The 16,777-nt window shown below is 34.0% G+C and overlaps 1 pseudogene across 1 annotated transcript in view; it reads left to right on the forward strand.

Moving 5' to 3' along the window:
* LOC145789380 (putative complex I intermediate-associated protein 30) overlaps positions 1-16,777 on the forward strand; it is a 238,969-nt pseudogene that overhangs the window by 196,793 nt on the left and 25,399 nt on the right. The window lies entirely within an intron of this gene.

Raw genomic sequence — 16,777 nt, forward strand, 5'->3', positions numbered from 1 at the left:
TCGTTAAATAGTTTTTAACGGCGTACTATAGCATGTTGTAGAAAAAGTAATAACGACGTACAAAATTTGCTGTTAAATAGTTTTTAACGACGTACGAAGCATGTCGTTGAAAGTGAATAACTTTTCATGACTGGTCATAATATGACACGCGCTGCACGTCGTAGAAGGATTTTTACGACGTGCACTTTTTGTTGTAGTGATAATAATGAGTTATAATAGTGAGTAAGACGAAAAACAAGAAAATGGTGAAACAAAAACTATAGAAGATCTATTGCAACATGTTCTCTAAGCAAAGTTAGATCAGCTGAAGTAGAGATTGTCCTATCTATTGTGAAATTCAAAAAAAAATAATAATGTACCTCATGCACATATTTTAGTCAAATTAAAGGGAAAAAAAATCAAATAATACTCAAACATTATCACAACACCTCAATAATCAGAAAATAAATACATCAAATAAAAAAATTCAATCAATTTTTGTCATATGCTAATTACTAACAAATGACATAATAAATTATGCAACTTGACAGTTTCATGAAAATGACCCTGTAAACAATTATAAGTGTGGATCTATAAATAACGTGACAACAATTATGAAATTCCTATATCGATCGAAATATTAAGTTACAATAGCATCCCATTTTTTCAAAAAACTATTCTATATTTTCTACATAAATGAAAATGTACTAATGATTAATGTTATATTTCATCATGCAAGATATTTGTAGCACAGAAAACAAGACTTAATAACTCTTGATGTATAAAAATATATTACATATTGATATTAATGCGTTTTTACACCAATAATATGCAATAGTAGGTTCAATGAATTTGTATTATGAGATGAACTATTAAACAAAATTATGTAATTGTACAATTAATTTTATATCTTCAATTGCATTACAAGTATGGATTATGAAAAATTTAAGTAAGAAGTTGATAGAAAAAGATTTGTGTAACACTATATATTTAAAGGACTTGTTTATTGTTTATTGTTTATTGTTTAAGATAGGATTGTGATCTCAACAATTTAGCTATAAGTTAGTGTTTATGTTTATAAAATTTCTCATTTATTATTTGAATTCTTCAGCCAAATATGTATTCATTTCTTACCTAGTTGTCTTTCGGATATAGATCAATTTATCCATACAAGCCTCTATACTATGTATACATATTACATACCAATTTAAAATATATGAATAATTGTAGTACTAATAATTGATAAAAAAAAATCACGTATCACGTACAATGTATATGCCCAACAACTAATAATTTATATAAAACCGAAGAAAGATTTTCAAATATTTTATTCAACACATATCTCTCATTTCACAACATTACAAGGATACATAAAGCCTTACAAAGAAACAAGCCCAATAACAAAATTACCAGTAGGAAAGGCAGATTTACAATTGGATAACTCTACACTCCCTTATTGTCATACCAAGTGCTATTATGTATGTAGGAATATCTCATTGTCAAACATGTGGTGACAATTTTTATTTTATTTTTTTGATGGCCACTACAGTCTACATCTCAGCAGAAAATGTCAGAAACCCCTAAAAACACTTCCTCAATTTTATTCATAATAATGTAATATGATAGGTATTAATTTTTAATTTATCACACTTAATCATATAATGCCCAACTCACCTACTATATCATTGTAGGCAATTTTGTGGGTCTAGGTAGTGGATCTCTCACATTTCTCATATGTTAATACATCCCAGTCTCATATTTGGTCTCAGTCCTAGTCCGAGTCCCAATAATATGAAGTGGAATAATCTTGTAAATATGTCGAGCAGTGCAATTCTAATCCTTTGGAAAAAGCCACTGGCTGCACACAAGAAGAAAGTCCCGTGCCACAACCATAATAAAAAAAATGAGACAGATGGAGTAAAGAAGACAATCAAGCCACTTTGGGCTGAGGACAGAGATAAGGGAGACTGGAGAAAGAACTCCCAAGGCCATAATAACAAGGTCGAAGATTCGAGAATAGTTTGAACAAAACTGAGCATGTTTGAACAGAACTGCGAAGCCATAAAAGCATGTTGCTACCACAAAAATTCTCATGCTGATAGGATGAGTTTGAAAGGGGGAGTCATCTCCATGTTGATCCATCAGTTGGATGTGGCCATTCAACAATATAACAAAGGCGAAGTATACAACATGAAATTGTAGTGTGATGTATGAATAGAGATTCCTCACCCTTGCAAGAATCAAAATTAAAAAATAAAATAAAATGAATTATATATCAAAGTTAAAAATTATAGGTCTTCAAATATAAGTGAACTAAAGTGATTGAATATAATAGGGATCAGCTACAATTCTACCAATATCTGTGTGACTCTGTGTGGTTTATGTTGGGGATTTCAATGGTGGTGTTTCGGAAGTTTGTGTGTTAGGTTTTTTTTGATTTTTTTCACTAAAAGACAAACTTTTTGCAAAACCACAAAAAACAAGTCAAAACAAAATATCACATCCAACCCCATAATCATTTCACTTTTTCTCTCACAAACATCACATCGAACCAAATAAAAATCCAACTATTTTTCCAAACACCAAAAAAATTTTCTCCAATAATATCCTACAACTAAAAAAGCCTACATAAAAACCCACTTCCCAAACACCCATAATGTAAAAAATTATAGTTCTTCAAATATCAGAAAACTAAGTGATTGAATATAGGGTTGTGGTTCTAGTGTGTACTACTAGTTTAAGTTGTATTTAGATCATACATTTGGATAACGATTTAGAAAAAGAAAGAAAAAAAAATATGAATAAATTATTAGTTAAATTTTTCCTCAATTTTCTTTCTTTCCAAATGCCTATCTAAATTTATGATGCAAACATAGCGTTAAGTATTTATATAGCGATCCCGATTTTGCCCCAACCTTCATTGTGTCCCGGACTTGGGGTCCGCGGTTAAATACTGTATCCATGTCTTGTTTTTCCCCTTTGACTCTTTGTATTTGAGTTTTGGAACTTGTTGGGCGAGTTTGGAACAGGTTGGTTGTTAGTTGGGTTAGATTGTTATTGCCCAGATTTCGGCCTCTTCGCTCGAGCGAGGCTTTTTGCGCTCGAGAGCCTTTTGTAATTTACTCTTCGCTTGAGCAAGGTTTATTGCACTCGAGCGACAATTAGGAGCTCTCAGGTTTCCTTCCAGACGCAGCTTTTCTGGGGAGGGTGAAGTTCTTCGCTCGAGCGAGCCTTCTTGCGCTTGAGCGTGCGTCTGCGTCTGTGGCAGACCTGAAGCTTTGTATTTTGCGCTCGAGCGAGGTCACATGTTGTGTCTAGTCGCTCGAGCGACGACTCCTTCGCTTGAACGAGGATTGCGTATATCAGTTCACAGCAGAGCTTTTCTGCAGCACTTTTTGATTTCTTTTCATCCCAAAACCCTAATCCAACAGCTCCTCTCTCTAAAACTCTCTCTCTCTCTCTACAAATACTCTTTGATCCAAGTACCATTACTCTACTCCCTTTGAGAAAAAGGTAGAGCAACTCGTGGGCTTCTATTTGATCCAAGAAAGTTTGAGTTTGGGGCATCTTCAAGTTTCTCCTTCTTCCTCTTTAAGCTTCTCCACTTGAGGTAGGGATATTCTACTCTTTAATATGAGTTTTAACATAGATATTTGTTAGTTTGTATAAATGGTGGAGTTTGGGGGTTATGGGTGGAACTAAGGTTTGAGCTTGAGATTTGAAAGAGGGGTTTTCTATTTTTGGGTCATGAGAGATATGTAGGGTGTTGAAAATGAGATTATATGGGTTGAAATGATGAAATTTAGACTTGTGATTGATATTTGGAAAGATGGGGAAAATTGCCCTAATTTATGTTAAATAACTATTTTGCATAAATAATGAAATTGGTCTGGGAAATATGAAATTGGGAGGTTATGTAAATGAATGGTGTAATTGAATTTGATAAATCACTCACCTATAGAAATTTGATAAATTATCTGTTTGATAGATTTATTTATCTGTTTAGAAATATCTGTTTTGGGCTATCGGTGGAGGATAGCTATGATTGTTGTAGAAACTGCATGCGGATTAGGAAGATTGAAACTAATCAATTGAATTAAGTCATTAAATATGACGATTTGATTAAACCATTGAATATGTGAACTGATTAGTCATTGTATATGATAACGTGTTTAAATACATTGTATATGTATCTTTGTTTGGGAGGAGATAGGGGATGGACTCCATTGAAAATTAAGTTGGCCGAAGTGTCCAAGATGAAAGTCCCGAAATCTTATATATATATATATATATGGGTGTTGGTTCCCTCGGATGTGATTCCGTAAAATGGCAAGAAAATAGAAGTGTTGGATTGATGAATGAATTGAATTGTGAACCATTGAGTTGCAATCTCATTTTGGTTGGTTGGTTAGATGAAAATGAATTTGGTTAATGGATTTACCCGAAATGGATGTATGGAAATGAATAGAGATACGGTTATCTATATTGAATGGTCTTGGAAAGAGTATGTGTTGATCGAGATTATTGCACATTTATCTAATGCTTATATCTTAGTTAAATCTCATATATTGTTTAGCATATCTCTACTGGGCTTTGGCTCACCCTACTTGGGAAACCATTTTCACGTACAGGTGGCATGCCACCTCCAAAGACATAGCTTGGGAGGTTTAGGGGCTGAAGGTTCTATTTTTGTTATTTTGGTTTTGTGTATATATTTTTTATTTATTTTTTTTTTTAAGCCGATGACTTTAATTGTAAAGAGCTTATGACTCTCTTTGTTGCACCCAAGTTGTCTTTTGGAAAGATGTAAGCCCGTAAGGCCTTTATTTCGTTGTTAACAACTAGTGTTACATGCTGTAGTTTCAGAATGGATACTTATGAAAATATAATGCATGTAATCTCTTTTGTAATATAAACTCTGATGAATAGAAATAATACTTTTCCTACTATGTTTATGAATATATTGGGTTGGTTTATCTTCTTTATTTTGAGGGCGTTACAATTTAAGTTTAAGAAAAATACTATGTCATCAACTTTTTTATCACCACTTTATTTTTTATTTTTCTAATATATCATCATAAGGAACAGAAATTGACCACATACTACAATTAGATTTTTCTATGTAATGACTAGAAAATTCAAACCTTTAAGTTGTTAAATAAAAATAAGCATTTCAACCATATCTTTCATGTTTTGGGGATTGTTATGTTTAGTATATTTCTTGTCACCTTAGTTAGTAATATGCTTCATGATGTTTATGTACGATATGAGGCCCAAAATATGTGGCCTATGTGTTATCTAAACTTTGACATAAAATAGGTTAATAAAAATTGAAGGATATATCCTCCGTTTTCCAAACTCTAATAGATTCTGAGCCATTGTCACCATTTTTGTCAAATATGGAGTTTCACATAATCAATTCTCTTAAAAGCAATGGGGTTGAAAACTAGAGTAAATCAATTCTAAAAACTCTTACAAATTATTCATAATTGGTTAGAGAAAATGAATGTGAATTTCAGAGTCAGCACATCTGATTTGTTTTTCTGTCAAAAAAATAACCAATGTGCACAGTTTGGCTCGCAACTCCACTTACCCAAACCACATACTGATGAATACTATCTCATTTTAAATTAGACTTAATAACATTCACTTCCATAAATTTTCATGATTTTAGAGTAAATGAAATGATTTAAGAGATATGAATTTCCAAATTTGATAGTTCTACAATAGGTGCCAACTAGTAACTAGCAGCACCATAGACATTAATTAAATCATATTCATGATTCTTATGCTGTAACCCAGGACCCACATATCACATATCCGAGGTGTCACATTGTCGATTTTAGTATAAATGAGAGATTCACATAAAGTTTTAATAATTTTTAAAATTTTATAGAATCACACACCGGGGACAAAGAAAAATAAAATTTTTATCATACCTTCCTAATCTTTATTGAAAAACGTGTAACATTAGCTATTTGTCTTCTAATATTCAACGAATTAGAATAAAAGAAATATTTAAGTATAATAATTCGGTTAGACTAGAATTATGATGAAAATCACCCTAAAGCACAAAATATTTTGTAATATTTACTTTATAAAATTTGGATTTTGAATCCACAAAAATATCACTTTAACTTGCATTTTAATTCTTTTATCTTAAACCTTTGTTTCTAAATTGGCCCCAATCTCAACTATCATGGAGATTTAAAAATTCAGGAAGCATAATTTTCTCAATTCACTCTTCTTTCCTTTAGCAGTAAGTATGATTATAAAACAATTCAAACTATTCAAATTGAATTTGTGTTTGACTCATTAAAAGCTCATTTGAAGGCTAATTTTTAATCAAGCTAAGTTCAAATAGCTGTAATAGAGAAATATTGTATCACAAATTTTTGTGAAATCATCTTACTTCACTCACTTATTACTAGTTGCTTCAGTTTATTTTTTATTTATTTATGAAGTAAATTTTTAGCAATGTACTCAAAAGCATGAGAGTATGGAACAAACAAGGGACATGACGCTATCCAAAACAAAAAGAAAATATCATTTTGCTCTTAAACTCATCACTCAAAAATCAATTCAACTCCTATTTTTTAATAATATCAATTTTAAATGTAAACTATTTAAATTATATCAAAAATCAATTCATCACTCAAAACCCTGGCATTTGGCTCGCTCTAAAACGTTCATTCGTCTTATGCCAATGATGCAACAACTTGTCAAGAGGTGAAAAAAACATGGAAACTCACCAACATAAATAAACTCTACCGTAAAGAAGAAAAGAAAAATAGAGGAAAAGAAAAACAGAGGAACAAGCACCATTATCTGGTGTGATGATGATGGTGTTTCCAAAGAAAAACAAAGGAACAAGCAAACCCATAATTAAAGAAGGCCAACATACCTAGTGTGATACTACTGCTGAAGGATATAAACATATATGACACATTAGCTTGATTCCTTTATAGTTGTTGCAATTCTGGACATCTCTTTTATTCTTATAGATTGGTACTAAAATACTCTTCGTTAAATATCATATAAAGTAAAGGATTTGAGTGTCTAAATTGGGCAAGATGTCAGGTACATATTCCACATGCTTACCCTTGTCATATTGGGTGGTCATGGGTACACTGGGAGAAGTAGAAGAGTTCATGTAACACAACTAGTATTTAAATATAATGCTACCTTTAAGTTTTACCGCGGATTGGCCTGCATTGTATATATGAAAGCAATTGACTGTTAAGTAATATTCTTACTTTCAAGGCTCTTTGTGTTGTTCGAGAATTCACTGGATAAGAAGTTTTTCTAGTAAGTCTAAGTAAATGTTTCTTTATTATGAATTGTTTTTAAATTCCAAAAGTTGATCCAAAAGTTGAAATTTGCAAAAAAAATTCAGGTGATTCTACAATGTAGTTAACACATAAGAGTTATTCTAATATGCTTCAACTTGGGATTCCAATCTCTTTTCATATAGTTCCTTGGTAGAAAAGTATTGCCCAGTTTCATGTTAGAAGACAAAAAAGGGGCCCAAATTACACCTGATGTACCCATCTAAATTTGATATTAACCCAGCTCTGTCTACTTGTGTCCTAAGTTTTATATTGTTTGTTTTTTGTGTGACATGCTCCAGTCAGAACGGGTTTGGAAGGACCTGGACTCACAGTTGCACAGAAACTGTGTGTAAAACATAAAGCACTATAACGCAGCGGATAAAATGTTTAGATCATACCTTTTAGCGAAGAACCTCGTGGGTAAATCATGTGCTTCCAGAATTCGATAAACCAACCCAGCAGTAGAGTAATATTACAGAATGAATATCACCCACACAAGTCACAGTGCAAATAGCTTGATCGTTGTTTTTGGGAGAGAGTCAGAGAGAGAGGAGAGTCTGGGAAAAAAGGTCATGGGTAAAAACCCCATAACGTATCTGATATACGTATTTGATTCAATATATTAGATTAACCATATAATCTGATATATAACCAATATCTATCTATCCATCTATCCATATCTATTGATATGATAGATATAGATATCCTGAGTGGTTATCCAAATAGGTTTGAATTCAAATTCAAAACCTATTTGGATAAGGTTCAAAAGATTCAAAGGGTCATGCCACATGGGCGCCCATTTCTAACACTGTGGTATTGTGTTGCTAATGTTGGTGGTCAATATATCTGGTCTCGTTTGCTTATATTTCTGTACACAGGAAGGTATGTGTTTTAGCACATTCTCCTTTTGTAGTTCTTCGAAATGCAGCGTCAGTAAATACTTGGCCTTGGAATGGAGTGGGGGCTATAGAAATATATTAGATGCAGAATGTGAGTGTGGATGAGCACATTCAACAAGCCTGAATGAATGCAATGATACAATAACATGAAATTCTGTTACAGGGTTTTTTTAAAACTTTGAAGTTCCAATGTGTTATTGAACGATGTGGCTGGGTGGTGAATTATTGTCGATATAGGGCATGCCATTGCATCATCTTTATGTTTTATCTAAAGAACAAAAGAACTATAATTATAATTTATAAGTATCAGTGACCCATACTAAACCTGTAAGTCATGCTCCGGAATAAGAGACTCTGGCTTCTATAAGATAAATCTTTCAGAATTATTTTCCTTTATGCTGTGCTTGGTTAGGGGATTTGGGAAGGGATTTGGAAGGGAAATAGAAAAGCTAGGTGAAATGTGAATAAAATATACCTATATTTCACATAATTTCACACACATTTTCTCTTTCTTTTTCCAAATCCCTTCTCAAATCCTCCAACCAAACACAGCGTTAGTAAATTTGTAATTGACCAGGAAAGGATTTGTCTTTCCATTACATTATATAGCTTTAACATTCTGTAGTTTGCACATGTTATACTAATGCAGGTATCGAAATCTTATTGAGAGAGTACTACTAGCAAGGCTTGTTTATGGAAGCCCTAATATGAACAGAGCTGTTAGCTTTGAGTACATGAATCGCCAGTTAGTGTGGAATGAATTCTCGGTGAAGTTTTTATTTTTTACTTTGCATAACTATCAACTTCAGCAACTGAATATTAGGAAAGGCTTGTCTGTTTAAATTTCAAATTTATCATATGTTCTAGTTGGTAGGCACTGATGAGTTGTTGGCCGATTGACTAAATGCCTTTTTGTATGGTGTTCTTCCAAGCACACTTCTGGATCTATCATGTCCAGTTTCTTCTTCAAGACCTAAAAATATCTTTCTTTTCCCCCCTCCTCCCGTCCCCCCCTCCATTGTCTTGGTACCGCAAAAGTTTTTGCTCAATTTTAAAGTACTTTATGTTGTACTAGATGTGTGCGCTATGAAAATCAACCAGTTGAATGTAGGAGAAAGAAAAAAAAAAACTGAAAAGTCATCAAAATTTGAAATTCAAAATAAAAATCTGAGATGGTTATATGGAGGTATAGGGAAAATTTGGAAATGTAAAGATGTATTCAATTATATATTCAATTATGTTGTTAATCATTGTTTTCTTGAGAAATACATGTGTTAATAATTGAAGTGCATTGCTAAGTAAAGATCTTGCATATTATCCACTGTTCATGATGAATCTTATATCTTATTTTGATGTGCAGGAAATCTTATTGTTACTTCTTCCTCTTATCAATTCATCATCCATTAAAAAATTTCTGTTAGGGAAAATCGATGTGATTCCCACAAGTAAATCAATCAATGGGAATAAAAACTAATGCGGAAAAATTAAATCAAAGACAACACAAGAATTTTTACGTGGTTCCCTCAATGTAAGGTACGTCCACGGGATCGAAATCCGATCTCACTATCAACCAAATAAGTTCCAAACGATTACAAACGAGATACGAATGGTCTCACAAAAAACACCCTTAGGTGAATTCCAAATAATCACAAATAAACAAGAGGAAAGACCTCACCAAATAGATGAACCAAAATCTTCAGAACCAGAGTTGTAGAAGATCCAAAATAACGAACCAAATCAACACCGAAAACGAAGCAAAGAACCACCCAAATTAATTCCACTATTCACATACCCAAATAATTGATTTCACCAAAGTGGAGTATGTAGCAGCCGTTCTCTTCACCTCAGGATGAGCAAAAAACAAACCCTAAAAATATTATGAATCTAGGGTTTATTATCAAACCTTAGTTGTTTCCAAATTGGATTGGGTCTCCACAAATTAAATATAATATATAAAAATATATTATAATTAATACTAAATCAAATTAAACTCTTTTTCCAAAACCAATTGGGTCCCACACTCCAATAAGGAGGTATACCCAACAATTCTCCCCCTACCGACTTAGGTGGAGACATCAACCATACCCGCCAAAGTTCGACACTTCAAATGTTTGTCCCTTGATAAAGTCTTTGTCAACATATCTGAAATATTATCATTTGTGTGAACCTTTTCGAGTTGTAACAATTTCGAATCTAACACATCACGAATCCAATGGTATCTCACATCAATGTGTTTCGATCTCAAATGAAAAGTAGAATTTTTACTCAAGTGAATAGTACTTTGACTATCACAATAAAGCACATACTTTTCTTGCTTTAAACCCAACTCTTGCAAAAATTTCTTCAACCATAACTCTTCTTTGCAAACTTCTGTAATGGCAATAAATTCAGCTTCGGTAGTTGAGAGAGTAACACATTTTTGTAACTTAGATTGCCATGCCACAGCTCCCCCTGCAAAAGTCATCAAATACCCCGAAGTAGATTTCCTAGAATCAATATCACCAGCCATGTCAGAATCCGTGAACCGATCAAGCATCGGCTTACCATCCCCAAAATACAAACACACCTTCGAAGTCCCTCGAAGATACCTTAGAATCCATTTTGCCGCTGCCCAATGTTCTTTACCCGGATTAGAGAGAAAACCACTCACCACACCAACGGCGTGAGCAATATCCGGCCTTGTACAAACCATGGCGTACATCAAAGAACCAACTGCTGAAGCATAAGGAACTTTCAACATCTCTTCTTTGTCTTTCTCACTTGTAGGACATTGATTCAAACTAAGCTTGAAGTGACCTGCAAGTGGACAGCCAACCGGCTTTGCTTTATTCATGTTGAACCTCTCAAGAACTTTCTCAATGTAGCTTTCTTGAGACAACCAAATCAGCCCCTCTTTGCGATCACGAACAATTTTCATACCAAGTATTTGCTTTGCCGGTCCCAAATCTTTCATAGCAAAAGACTTGCTCAACTCCAATTTCAACCTATTAATTATGGTAGAATCTTGACCCACAATTAATATATCATCAACATAAAGCAAAAGAATAATAAATTTACCATCCGGGAAATTTTTCACAAACACACAATGGTCCGAAGTGGTTTTAGAAAAACCATTATTCATCATGAAAGAGTCAAATTTTTTGTACCATTGCCGCGGGGCTTGCTTGAGACCATACAAACTTTTCTTCAATTTGCAAACAAATTTCTCTTTCCATTTCTCTACAAAACCTTCTGGTTGCTCCATGTAAATTTCTTCTTCAAGGTCACCATGAAGAAATGCGGTCTTCACATCAAGTTGTTCAACTTCAAGGTTCATACTTGCAGCCATGCCAAGTACAACCCGAATAGAAGACATCTTCACAACCGGCGAGAAAATCTCATCAAAGTCAATACCTTTCTTTTGCCCAAAGCCTTTCACAACAAGACGTGCCTTGTACCTCAGATTCTTGCCATCATTCTTCAATTTGAAGACCCACTTATTTTTCAGAATTTTCTTCCCCTTAGGCAACTTCACTAAATCATAAGTGTGATTTTCAACTAAGGAATTCATCTTTTCTTCCATGGCCTTTTTCCAATCACCTTTCTTTGCATGCTCAATTGCTTCTTGGTAGCTCTCGGGCTCCCCTTGATAAGAAATCAATACAAACTCATTGGGAGGATACTTTCTTGAAGGTTGTCGGTCCCTTGTAGATTTCCTCAACTCAAGTTGTGGTGGCGGTTCTTGAGTTGGATGCTCTTCCTCAATTTCTGGCTCAACTTCATTAGGATTAGCATCATCCTCTACATCTTCAATAGGTGGCTGCATATCTCCCCCATTTTCATCATTAACTGAAGATGAAGGAGATGGATCCATGTCAATGAGATCACTAGTTTTTGGCTCTGATTGGTCACCTTTGCCAAAGTCTTCAATTGTTTGGTCTTCAAGAAACACAACATCACGGCTTCGAATGACTTTCTTGTCGACTGGATCCCACAATCTATACCCAAATTCATCACGCCCATAGCTAAGAAAAATACATTGTCTTGACTTACTATCAAGCTTGGACCTCTCATCCTTTGGAATGTGAACAAAAGCTCGGCAACCAAACACTCTCAAGTGCTCATAAGACACATCTTTACCGGTCCAAACTCTTTCTGGAACATCACCATTCAAAGGATAGGAATGAGACAAATTGATCACGTCAACCGCTGTCTTCAATGCCTCACCCCAAAAGGATCTTGGCAATTTAGCTTGTGAAAGCAAACACCTTGTTCTTTCCACAATAGTGCGGTTCATCCTCTCGGCAACGCCATTTTGTTGAGGAGTCTTCTTGACTGTCTTTTGATGCCAAATACCTTGGCTGCGACAATACTCATCAAATGGCCCAATGTATTCACCACCATTGTCTGATCGGATGCACTTCAATTTCTGCCCTATTTCTCTTTCAACCATGGCCTGAAAATGCTTAAATACTTCTAGAACTTGATCTTTAGTTTTTAGTAAAAAAGCCCAAACTCTCCTTGAATAATCATTAATAAAAGTAACAAAATAAAGTGCACCACCATGTGTTCTAACTTTTAAAGGACCACAAACATCCGAATGAATCAACTCCAAAACATTTTCTTTTCTAGATGCAACATTTTTATGAAAAGAAACTCTATGTTGTTTACCCGCCAAATAATGAACACAAGTTTTAAGATGTGTACCTTTCAAACCGGGTAGAAGCTCTTTCTTGAACAAAACTTGCAGCCCCTTTTCACTTATGTGGCCAAGCCGCTTGTGCCACAATTCGGTAGAAGTATCATCTTCAAGTGCATTGACAACACCTTTACAAATTTTTCCTTGCATCGAATAAAGTATATGAGTCTTCTTGCACTTAGCCACCACCAAAGAACCCTTTGTGAGCTTCCATATTCCATCACCAAATTTGTTGTTGAAGCCTTCATCATCTAGTTTTCCAGTAGAGATCAAATTGAGGCGAATGTCGGGAACATGCCTCACATCTTTAAGCAACAACTTACAGCCCAAATTTGTTTCTAAGCAAACATCACCCATGCCAATAATCTTGGACAAACCTTCATTACCCATTCGAACAAAACCATAATCTCCTTCGGTGTAGGTAGTGAAGAAATCAACTCGAGAAGTCACATGAAAAGACGCACCGAAATCAATCACCCAATTGCTCTCTTGGCCCACAAAATTGATACAATCATCTTCACAAACGACCATGAGATCACCATTGGTAGTAACTGCTGTTGTGTCTTCTTGCTTCTTATCCACACTTTTATCACGCCTTTTCTCCTTGTTCTTGAGTTTTCGGCATTCTCACTTCATGTGCCCTTTCTCATGGCAATAATAGCACTCAATGTCTTTCTCTGAAAAAGAACCATCTCTTGATTTGTCACGGCTTTGATCACGACCATGAGGAGTCTTACTCTTCCCCCTTGTTTTGCTTCGGCCTCTCACAACAAATGCTTCTGAATGAGAGGAACCCGCTGATTTTCTTCTGGTTTCTTCATTCAACAGGCTACTAGTGACTTGGCCCATTGTGACAACTCCATCGGGCACCGAATTACTAACCGTCACAACCAAAGTCTCCCAACTTTCGGGCAAAGAACTAAGTAGCATCAAAGCCTGCAACTCATCATCAAAAACAATTTTCATAGAAGCAAGTTGGTTAACAATACTCTTTATTTCATTCAGATGTTCCGGAATAGGGCTGCCCTCTTTATATTTTAAATTAACCAACTTACGAAACAGAAAAGCTTTATTTGTGACTGATTTCCTATCATAAAGACCTTCTAATTTTTTCCATAAATCATGTGCTGAAGTTTCAGTAGCAACATGATGAAACACACTGTCATCAATCCATTGACGGATAACACCAACGGCTTTTCGATTAAGCATATTCCATTCATCATCTTTCATACCCTCGGGTTTGCCAGAATCACCCTCAATGGGTCTATATAAATCTTTACAAAATAATAGGTCCTCCATTTTAGTTTTCCAAGTTACCCAATTGCTTCCATTGAAGTTAGACATACGACCCACATTCCCCTCCATTGATTTACACAAATAAATAGATCCAAATAAACCGTAAGCTCTAATACTAGTTGTTAGGGAAAATCGATGTGATTCCCCACAAGTAAATCAATCAATGGGAATAAAAACTAATGCGAAAAAATTAAATCAAAGACAACACAAGAATTTTTACGTGGTTCCCTCAATGTAAGGTACGTCCACGGGATTGAAATCTGATTCCACTATCAACCAAATAAGTTCCAAACGATTACAAACGAGATACGAATGGTCTCACAAAAAACACCCTTAGGTGAATTCCAAATAATCACAAATAAACAAGAGGAAAGACTGTTGGAAATGGTAGAAAAATTCTTGGTAAAACCAGAATTTTTTCTCAAGTTTGGTCTATTTTTTAGGTGGGCCCCGAGTGTCGATTTACTCGGGTCAAAGTGGTAACGCGTTCTATGCCGCGTTGTGATTCACGTGGTATATTTGGTTGCTCAAAACCATTACCGAGTGAATGGAAAATTGAAGGCAAAGTGTGCTCCATGAAAATGGAATTTTGGTGGAAATTCCTTAAGATTGTAAATTGGCTTGTCCCACATTGATTTGGTGGGAAGTTTTGAAAGGGTTTATAAGACTTGGGTGAGATACTTGGGGTGTGCCCCAAGGAGTACCCAAGTGTTTTAGAAGGAGAGGTTATGGGCAAAATGGGCTAGACCCATTGGACCCAAAAATCACCACACACGCGCGCCCCGCCGTCCGTTCGGTCGGGCGGGCTGGGCTGGGCCTGGGCGCGGGTGCGTGGTGTGTGGTTGGGTTGGGCTTCTAATCTTTTTGGGCCAAAAACATTTGAATTTAATTTTATTTTTTGGTAAAATAAAATCCAGAATTCAAATTAAACTGATTTGGATTTTCTGTACATCCAAACAGGGCCCTTCCCGTTTTCAAACAGAAATAAACTAGTTTGGAATTAGTGCACACCCAAACAGGGCCCTTCCCGTTTTTGCTATCTGTTTGAATTGTTAACAGATTCAAATCTGTTTGAATTCAAAACCAACAGGTATCATACCTGTTCAATTTAAAACCAAGAGCCACCTTTACATCTATAAATAGGACCACCCTCATTTGATGTTATTCATTCGAAAATTTCGATTTTCACCTCTGCTAATTATATTCTTCATCTTGCTGCATTTTATTTCTGAAAGAAAGAGTGTAAGCACTTAGTGTGTTCGTAAAGCAAACAATTTGTAGTGCTGCTATTGTTTGTGGTAGATCATTTCATCTTGGGAGATAGACGTCCAAATTCTGAAAGCACCATGGAGAGGACGAATCTGTCTTAAGGACACAGTGTCAAACACTGGACTTGATCAGAAAATAATTCGAACAAATTAAATCAAGTAAGTTATTTAAATTATTTTCAGTGTTGTTTTTATTTATTAAAATCAGATTTAAATTTTGTTTTTGTAACAAAATAAAATCTGTTTTTTATTTATTTATTTTTATTTCGAGTTTGATTTTTGTAATCAAACAAATTCTCTCCTTTTCTTTATTTCTTTAAATTCTAATTGTTGTTATGTACACAATAGAATTAAACCTTTTAAATACAGTGAAGATTGTCCTACAATCTTAAGACAGATTCCTTTTTTGGTATCTTCATTGTATTTAATTTTCTGTGTTTTCAAAGTAATATTCTGGTTGGAAAAATAAATAGTGATTTATGCTATTTGACAGATAGTAGTAATATACTGTCTTTTTTCTTTGACAACTAGTAGTAATATACTGGTGTCATTAACAATTGCAGAATATTATTTGGTGTTACAGAAAATTATTTTGGTATTTTATTTTTCTAGTTTCAGTAACAAGGAAAATGAAATTATATTATTTTCTAGTTTTAGTAACAAAGAAAATAATATTATTTTGTGTTTGTTCTGATTTTTGTAATCAGATAGTTTTGTGGTATTTTATTTTCGAGTTTCAGTAACAAGGAAAATAAAATTACAGTATTTTCTAGTTTTAGTAACAAGAAAAATAAAATGATTTTGTGTTCTAATTTATTTTCTAGTTTAAGTAACTAGAAAATTAAGTTGTGGTTTGGTTTTCTAATTTTTGTAATCAGATATTATTTCGGTATTTTATTTTACTAGTTTTAGTAACAAGGAAAATAAAATTATTTTGTATTGTAATTTATTTTCTGGTTTTAGTAACTAGAAAATTAATTTTGTTAATAAATCATGTAACTTTGTGACTCGATCACAATCTGTTAATTTTGTAAGTAACTTATGGTTTCGTTTGGTAGACCACTTATTTTTGAACCCTTTGTGAAAATGTGTTAATTATTTTGACTTTATCATAGTTCATCGTGAGTATACATGGAAGAATTTGTTTCTAGAGTAAAAATATTAGTTTTACAAAATATTTTATTTTTATTACAATGTGGATTCATAGTCTTGAATTGTTTCTGCACTTGAGTCGAAAAATATATATATATATATATATATATATATATTCACAAGAACATTTTCATGCATATTTAATTTGTTTATTTATGTACAAATCAAACTTAT

The sequence above is a fragment of the Camellia sinensis genome, chromosome 5 (assembly GCF_055761805.1).
Source record: "Camellia sinensis isolate YWXY chromosome 5, ASM5576180v1, whole genome shotgun sequence".
NCBI classification, from domain to species: Eukaryota; Viridiplantae; Streptophyta; class Magnoliopsida; order Ericales; family Theaceae; genus Camellia; species Camellia sinensis.